The sequence below is a fragment of the Harmonia axyridis genome, chromosome X, assembly GCF_914767665.1.
Source record: "Harmonia axyridis chromosome X, icHarAxyr1.1, whole genome shotgun sequence".
NCBI lineage: Eukaryota > Metazoa > Arthropoda > Insecta > Coleoptera > Coccinellidae > Harmonia > Harmonia axyridis.
This window is the reverse complement of record NC_059508.1, coordinates 37,222,347-37,232,346: the sequence shown is the minus strand read 5'-3', so window position 1 is coordinate 37,232,346 and position 10,000 is coordinate 37,222,347. Positions and strand designations below refer to the sequence as shown.

Genomic DNA, 10,000 nt, shown 5'->3' with positions numbered 1-10,000 from the left:
TAAAAAAGGACGTGAACATTTTTCCTTATAAAAATCAAACCCGACCATGGATTTTGATTCTGATTGTTGATTATCGCTACTAGAACATATAAGGAGGCAACCAAATCAAATTTGAGAAAATTCCACGATCAGAAAATTTTTTTCGAAAAAAAAAAAAAATCGTAATCACCTCGGTCATGGCGAGTTATTTTACGTATTTCATTCCACAATCAACGTACAACATAGAAGAAATCATCTCTCTAACTATCCTGGTTCAAAAGTTGTATCGGAACATTTCACGTCGTAATATCTCGCCAAGTCCAGACCTCGGCGATAGGTAGTATCTGACACCGTCCGCTCGGGACTGACATCGACTTGGACTCGGGCTGATGATGGGGAGGCGTTTAAGGACGTGAACATTTTTCCTTATAAAAATTAAAGTCGACAATGAATATTGATTCTGATTACTGATTTACGCTTTAAAAACACATTAGAAGGCAACCAAATCGAATTTGAGGAAATTCCACGATCAGAAAATTTTTTTCGAAAAAAAAAAAAATCCGAAAAATATTTTTCGATTCCGATTACTGATTTACTCTTTTAGAACACATTAGGAGGCAACCAAATCAAATTTGAGAAAATTCCACAATCAGAAAATTTTTTTCGAAAAAAAAAAAAATTCGAGGACACCTCGGTCATGGCAAGTTATTTCCCACAATCCATTCCCCGATCCACGTACATCCCAGAAAAAATCATCTCTCTAACTATCCTGGTTCAAAAGTTGTATCGGAACATTTTCACGTCGAAAATATATCTCTAAGTCCAAACCGATGCACCACGTAAACTAGGGCAGACCGATGCACCACGTAATATCGGGCAGACCGATGCAGAACGTAAACTCGATCATACCGATGCTTCACGTAATCTCGATCTTACCGATGCACCACGTAAACAAGGGCAGACCGATGCAGAACGTAAAGTAGATCTTACCGATGCACCACGTAATCTCGATCTTACCGATGCACCACGTAATCTCCATCTTACCGATGCACCACGTGAACTGGATCTTACCGATGCAGAACGTGAATTGGATCTTACCGATGCAGAACGTGAATTGGATCTTACCGATGCACCACGTAAACTCGATCATACCGATGCACCACGTAATCTCGGGCAGACCGATGCACAACGTAAATGACGATCGGGACCGGGGCGATCGGTCGTATCTGACACCGCCGGCTCGGTTCTAACATCGTCAATGAGTCGGGGTTGTAAAAAAGGACGTGAACATTTTTCCTTATAAAAATCAAACCCGACCATGGATTTTGATTCTGATTGTTGATTATCGCTACTAGAACATATAAGGAGGCAACCAAATCAAATTTGAGAAAATTCCACGATCAGAAAATTTTTTTCGAAAAAAAAAAAAAATCGTAATCACCTCGGTCATGGCGAGTTATTTTCCGTATTTCATTCCACAATCAACGTACAACATAGAAGAAATCATCTCTCTAACTATCCTGGTTCAAAAGTTGTATCGGAACATTTCACGTCGTAATATCTCGCCAAGTCCAGACCTCGGCGATAGGTAGTATCTGACACCGTCCGCTCGGGACTGACATCGACTTGGACTCGGGCTGATGATGGGGAGGCGTTTAAGGACGTGAACATTTTTCCTTATAAAAATTAAAGTCGACAATGAATATTGATTCTGATTACTGATTTACGCTTTAAAAACACATTAGAAGGCAACCAAATCGAATTTGAGGAAATTCCACGATCAGAAAATTTTTTTCGAAAAAAAAAAAAATCCGAAAAATATTTTTCGATTCCGATTACTGATTTACTCTTTTAGAACACATTAGGAGGCAACCAAATCAAATTTGAGAAAATTCCACAATCAGAAAATTTTTTTCGAAAAAAAAAAAAATTCGAGGACACCTCGGTCATGGCAAGTTATTTCCCACAATCCATTCCCCGATCCACGTACATCCCAGAAAAAATCATCTCTCTAACTATCCTGGTTCAAAAGTTGTATCGGAACATTTTCACGTCGAAAATATATCTCTAAGTCCAAACCGATGCACCACGTAAACTAGGGCAGACCGATGCACCACGTAATATCGGGCAGACCGATGCAGAACGTAAACTCGATCATACCGATGCTTCACGTAATCTCGATCTTACCGATGCACCACGTAAACAAGGGCAGACCGATGCAGAACGTAAAGTAGATCTTACCGATGCACCACGTAATCTCGATCTTACCGATGCACCACGTAATCTCCATCTTACCGATGCACCACGTGAACTGGATCTTACCGATGCAGAACGTGAATTGGATCTTACCGATGCAGAACGTGAATTGGATCTTACCGATGCACCACGTAAACTCGATCATACCGATGCACCACGTAATCTCGGGCAGACCGATGCACAACGTAAATGACGATCGGGACCGGGGCGATCGGTCGTATCTGACACCGCCGGCTCGGTTCTAACATCGTCAATGAGTCGGGGTTGTAAAAAAGGACGTGAACATTTTTCCTTATAAAAATCAAACCCGACCATGGATTTTGATTCTGATTGTTGATTATCGCTACTAGAACATATAAGGAGGCAACCAAATCAAATTTGAGAAAATTCCACGATCAGAAAATTTTTTTCGAAAAAAAAAAAAAATCGTAATCACCTCGGTCATGGCGAGTTATTTTCCGTATTTCATTCCACAATCAACGTACAACATAGAAGAAATCATCTCTCTAACTATCCTGGTTCAAAAGTTGTATCGGAACATTTCACGTCGTAATATCTCGCCAAGTCCAGACCTCGGCGATAGGTAGTATCTGACACCGTCCGCTCGGGACTGACATCGACTTGGACTCGGGCTGATGATGGGGAGGCGTTTAAGGACGTGAACATTTTTCCTTATAAAAATTAAAGTCGACAATGAATATTGATTCTGATTACTGATTTACGCTTTAAAAACACATTAGAAGGCAACCAAATCGAATTTGAGGAAATTCCACGATCAGAAAATTTTTTTCGAAAAAAAAAAAAATCCGAAAAATATTTTTCGATTCCGATTACTGATTTACTCTTTTAGAACACATTAGGAGGCAACCAAATCAAATTTGAGAAAATTCCACAATCAGAAAATTTTTTTCGAAAAAAAAAAAAATTCGAGGACACCTCGGTCATGGCAAGTTATTTCCCACAATCCATTCCCCGATCCACGTACATCCCAGAAAAAATCATCTCTCTAACTATCCTGGTTCAAAAGTTGTATCGGAACATTTTCACGTCGAAAATATATCTCTAAGTCCAAACCGATGCACCACGTAAACTAGGGCAGACCGATGCACCACGTAATATCGGGCAGACCGATGCAGAACGTAAACTCGATCATACCGATGCTTCACGTAATCTCGATCTTACCGATGCACCACGTAAACAAGGGCAGACCGATGCAGAACGTAAAGTAGATCTTACCGATGCACCACGTAATCTCGATCTTACCGATGCACCACGTAATCTCCATCTTACCGATGCACCACGTGAACTGGATCTTACCGATGCAGAACGTGAATTGGATCTTACCGATGCAGAACGTGAATTGGATCTTACCGATGCACCACGTAAACTCGATCATACCGATGCACCACGTAATCTCGGGCAGACCGATGCACAACGTAAATGACGATCGGGACCGGGGCGATCGGTCGTATCTGACACCGCCGGCTCGGTTCTAACATCGTCAATGAGTCGGGGTTGTAAAAAAGGACGTGAACATTTTTCCTTATAAAAATCAAACCCGACCATGGATTTTGATTCTGATTGTTGATTATCGCTACTAGAACATATAAGGAGGCAACCAAATCAAATTTGAGAAAATTCCACGATCAGAAAATTTTTTTCGAAAAAAAAAAAAAATCGTAATCACCTCGGTCATGGCGAGTTATTTTACGTATTTCATTCCACAATCAACGTACAACATAGAAGAAATCATCTCTCTAACTATCCTGGTTCAAAAGTTGTATCGGAACATTTCACGTCGTAATATCTCGCCAAGTCCAGACCTCGGCGATAGGTAGTATCTGACACCGTCCGCTCGGGACTGACATCGACTTGGACTCGGGCTGATGATGGGGAGGCGTTTAAGGACGTGAACATTTTTCCTTATAAAAATTAAAGTCGACAATGAATATTGATTCTGATTACTGATTTACGCTTTAAAAACACATTAGAAGGCAACCAAATCGAATTTGAGGAAATTCCACGATCAGAAAATTTTTTTCGAAAAAAAAAAAAATCCGAAAAATATTTTTCGATTCCGATTACTGATTTACTCTTTTAGAACACATTAGGAGGCAACCAAATCAAATTTGAGAAAATTCCACAATCAGAAAATTTTTTTCGAAAAAAAAAAAAATTCGAGGACACCTCGGTCATGGCAAGTTATTTCCCACAATCCATTCCCCGATCCACGTACATCCCAGAAAAAATCATCTCTCTAACTATCCTGGTTCAAAAGTTGTATCGGAACATTTTCACGTCGAAAATATATCTCTAAGTCCAAACCGATGCACCACGTAAACTAGGGCAGACCGATGCACCACGTAATATCGGGCAGACCGATGCAGAACGTAAACTCGATCATACCGATGCTTCACGTAATCTCGATCTTACCGATGCACCACGTAAACAAGGGCAGACCGATGCAGAACGTAAAGTAGATCTTACCGATGCACCACGTAATCTCGATCTTACCGATGCACCACGTAATCTCCATCTTACCGATGCACCACGTGAACTGGATCTTACCGATGCAGAACGTGAATTGGATCTTACCGATGCAGAACGTGAATTGGATCTTACCGATGCACCACGTAAACTCGATCATACCGATGCACCACGTAATCTCGGGCAGACCGATGCACAACGTAAATGACGATCGGGACCGGGGCGATCGGTCGTATCTGACACCGCCGGCTCGGTTCTAACATCGTCAATGAGTCGGGGTTGTAAAAAAGGACGTGAACATTTTTCCTTATAAAAATCAAACCCGACCATGGATTTTGATTCTGATTGTTGATTATCGCTACTAGAACATATAAGGAGGCAACCAAATCAAATTTGAGAAAATTCCACGATCAGAAAATTTTTTTCGAAAAAAAAAAAAAATCGTAATCACCTCGGTCATGGCGAGTTATTTTCCGTATTTCATTCCACAATCAACGTACAACATAGAAGAAATCATCTCTCTAACTATCCTGGTTCAAAAGTTGTATCGGAACATTTCACGTCGTAATATCTCGCCAAGTCCAGACCTCGGCGATAGGTAGTATCTGACACCGTCCGCTCGGGACTGACATCGACTTGGACTCGGGCTGATGATGGGGAGGCGTTTAAGGACGTGAACATTTTTCCTTATAAAAATTAAAGTCGACAATGAATATTGATTCTGATTACTGATTTACGCTTTAAAAACACATTAGAAGGCAACCAAATCGAATTTGAGGAAATTCCACGATCAGAAAATTTTTTTCGAAAAAAAAAAAAATCCGAAAAATATTTTTCGATTCCGATTACTGATTTACTCTTTTAGAACACATTAGGAGGCAACCAAATCAAATTTGAGAAAATTCCACAATCAGAAAATTTTTTTCGAAAAAAAAAAAAATTCGAGGACACCTCGGTCATGGCAAGTTATTTCCCACAATCCATTCCCCGATCCACGTACATCCCAGAAAAAATCATCTCTCTAACTATCCTGGTTCAAAAGTTGTATCGGAACATTTTCACGTCGAAAATATATCTCTAAGTCCAAACCGATGCACCACGTAAACTAGGGCAGACCGATGCACCACGTAATATCGGGCAGACCGATGCAGAACGTAAACTCGATCATACCGATGCTTCACGTAATCTCGATCTTACCGATGCACCACGTAAACAAGGGCAGACCGATGCAGAACGTAAAGTAGATCTTACCGATGCACCACGTAATCTCGATCTTACCGATGCACCACGTAATCTCCATCTTACCGATGCACCACGTGAACTGGATCTTACCGATGCAGAACGTGAATTGGATCTTACCGATGCAGAACGTGAATTGGATCTTACCGATGCACCACGTAAACTCGATCATACCGATGCACCACGTAATCTCGGGCAGACCGATGCACAACGTAAATGACGATCGGGACCGGGGCGATCGGTCGTATCTGACACCGCCGGCTCGGTTCTAACATCGTCAATGAGTCGGGGTTGTAAAAAAGGACGTGAACATTTTTCCTTATAAAAATCAAACCCGACCATGGATTTTGATTCTGATTGTTGATTATCGCTACTAGAACATATAAGGAGGCAACCAAATCAAATTTGAGAAAATTCCACGATCAGAAAATTTTTTTCGAAAAAAAAAAAAAATCGTAATCACCTCGGTCATGGCGAGTTATTTTACGTATTTCATTCCACAATCAACGTACAACATAGAAGAAATCATCTCTCTAACTATCCTGGTTCAAAAGTTGTATCGGAACATTTCACGTCGTAATATCTCGCCAAGTCCAGACCTCGGCGATAGGTAGTATCTGACACCGTCCGCTCGGGACTGACATCGACTTGGACTCGGGCTGATGATGGGGAGGCGTTTAAGGACGTGAACATTTTTCCTTATAAAAATTAAAGTCGACAATGAATATTGATTCTGATTACTGATTTACGCTTTAAAAACACATTAGAAGGCAACCAAATCGAATTTGAGGAAATTCCACGATCAGAAAATTTTTTTCGAAAAAAAAAAAAATCCGAAAAATATTTTTCGATTCCGATTACTGATTTACTCTTTTAGAACACATTAGGAGGCAACCAAATCAAATTTGAGAAAATTCCACAATCAGAAAATTTTTTTCGAAAAAAAAAAAAATTCGAGGACACCTCGGTCATGGCAAGTTATTTCCCACAATCCATTCCCCGATCCACGTACAACATAGAAGAAATCATCTCTCTAACTATCCTGGTTCAAAAGTTGTATCGGAACATTTCACGTCGAAATACCTCGCCAAGTCCAGACCGGGGCGATAGGTAGTATCTGACACCGTCCGCTCGGGACTGACATCGACTTGGACTCGGGCTAATGATGGGGAGGCGTTTAAGGACGTGAACATTTTTCCTTATAAAAATTAAAGTCGACAATGAATATTGATTCTGATTACTGATTTACGCTTTAAAAACACATTAGAAGGCAACCAAATCAAATTTGAGGAAATTCCAAAATCAGAAAATTTTTTTTCAAAAAAAAAAAAATCCGAAAAATATTTTTCGATTCTGATTACTGATTTACTCTTTTAGAACACATTAGAAGGCAACGAAATCAAATTTGAGTGAAATCCAAAATCAGAAAATATTTTTCGAAAAAAAAAAAAAAATTCGAGAACACCTCGGTCATGGCAAGTTATTTTCCACAATCCATTCCCCAATCAACGTACATCCCAGAAAAAATCATCTCTCTAACTATCCTGGTTCAAAAGTTGTATCGGAACATTTTCACGTCGAAAATATATCTCAGAGTCCAGACCGATGCAGAACGTAAACTCGATCATACCGATGCTTCACGTAATCTCGATCTTACCGATGCACAACGTAAACTAGATCACACCGATGCAGAACGTAAACTCGATCATACCGATGCACCACGTAAACTCAGGCAGACCGATGCAGAACGTGAACTCGATCTTACCGATGCACCACGTAATCTCGATCTTACCGATGCACCACGTAAACTCGGGCAGACCGATGCAGAACGTGAACTCGATCTTACCGATGCACCACGTAAACTAGGGCTGACCGATGCATCACGTAAACGACGATCGAGAGGCGCGAAAGGACGTGAACGTTTTTCATTATAAAAATTGAAATAAATGATAAATAATGATTCTGATTGTTGGTTATCATTTTTAATAAGCATTAGGAGGCAACCAAATGAAATTTGAGGAAATTCCGATAATAGAAAATTTTTTCGAAAAAAAAAAAAAATTCATGAAATCCTCGGTCATCGCAAAATATTTACCATATTCTGTTCGATAATCAACGTATATTTAAGAAGGAATCATATCTGTATCTATCTTGGTTCAAATTTTGTATCGGAACATTTTGACCAAAGTCCGAGCTTCGGCCGAAACAGACACCGCTGACCTGGCCTATCGATCGACCGAGAGTCGGGGATAGAGCGTAAGTGTTGTCTGGAGGGGAACCCTGTGCTCTCCTGACATATATAGGGAAGGTGGTCGCGTTGGGCGATGCAGAACGTTTGGATCGGGAATTATATTTTTGGTTCAGCTATTGGAATATGGTTTATTGTTGGTATATATTGGCGAAATAACGTTCTTACTGACTGGGGATATTCATAAAAATGAGTCCGGAGATTTTCAGATCGAAGTCCGAGTGATCCGACTTGGAAGGCGTGTTGGGTGGGTCGAGATGGCTTAGATAGATCAGACGAGGCGGGCTAAGTGTTGACGTCATGCATCGGTCCATTTTCAGATTGAGTCCGAGTAATCCGACTTTGAAAGAGTGTTGGGTGCGTCGAGACTGTTTAGATAGATCGGACGAGGCGGACTAGGTGTTAACGACATGCATCGGTATATTTTCTGATCGGAGTCCGAAGAAATCGGCCCTAGTAGGCGCAGCGGACGGTCGAGACGGCCTCGGTGGGTCGGATCGATCGGGAAAAGTTTGCTAAATCGTGTCTGGAGGGGAACCTTGGGTTCTCCTGACATATATAGGGGATAAGGTTTGGGTGAACGATTCTTCACGTAAAAGTTGAGTAATTTATTTTTCGATAAGCTTTTGGATATTGATGAGAAGTATATGTATATCTTCGATTAAAAGAATTCTTACCGTCTCCATGTATATTATATTAGATATATAAGAAATAGTTAACGTGATGCATCGGCCGATTTCCGGATCGGAGTTCGAGAGATGCGACTTTCGATGCGCGATGGGTGGTTCGAGACGGCCTAGATCGATCGGACGAGGCGGACTAGGTGTTAACGACATGCATCGGCGGATTTTCTGATCGGAGTCCGAAGAAATCAGCTCTAGTAGGCGCGGCGAACGGTCGAAACGGCCTCGATCGATCGGACGAGGCGGACTAGGTGTTAACGACATGCATCGGCGGATTTTCTGATCGGAGTCCGAAGAAATCAGCTCTAGTAGGCGCGGCGAACGGTCGAAACGGCCTCGGTGGGTCGGATCGATCGGGAAAAGTTTGCTAAATCGTGTCTGGAGGGGAATCCGGGGTTCTCCTGACATATATAGAAGGGGTGGAGAATGGGTCCTGTCCTAGACTGTTTGGAGTTCTTTTTAGGATGATATTCAGTTGGTAAGTGGTAGACCCGAATCCGACCTCGGCGTTTGGGTACTGGCAAGGTGTGTTGGTTTCGGCTTTCGCATCTTGGGTCGCTTTCGTCAACCTCATGCAGCGAGGTCGCGGTCCGCTTCGTCTCTTTGTAGTCGAATGGCCTTTAAGCGACCAACCTTAAAATCGTGATCCTCTGCCCGTTGCGGGTTATGTTCACAAAAAATTTGCAACCACTCAATTCGTTCCGAGCGACAAATATTGTTGAATCTCGAATCACCGTGTCGTTATATTCACATGTATAGCGAAGGGTCGAGATGGAATGTGTATAAGAAATTAGTTGATAGCCGGGGGTTCGTATTATATATGGACGCCTTGGCGAGGGATTGTTTCTAGAAACTTTCTCATTTTTGATCGGTGTTTTGTCCGAGATGATGATGATGTATATATAGCTTGAGTCTCATGCTGACTGGGGGCTGTTACGTCGTTTCGTCGAGGACTTGCACTTACTGATGTGCGGCGCTAGTCGAAGTCAATCGACATGGCTAGTGCCACATGACGAGAGGCGAACGGGTTTGGCCATACCGGCAATCTCGTGGACCGATCGTATAAGCACGCAGTTCCCTGGTTGATCCTGCCAGTAGTCATATGCTT

General features: G+C 41.7%; 1 non-coding gene across 1 annotated transcript in view; it reads left to right on the top strand.

Annotated features, from left to right (window-relative positions):
* The first annotated feature begins 9,967 nt into the window (after window positions 1–9,967).
* LOC123687620 overlaps window positions 9,968–10,000 on the top strand; it is a 1,906-nt gene continuing 1,873 nt past the window's right edge. Inside the window, exon 1 of the ribosomal RNA XR_006749336.1 lies at window positions 9,968–10,000. This exon is cut by the window's right edge and continues 1,873 nt beyond it. This is a non-coding gene — a ribosomal RNA (small subunit ribosomal RNA).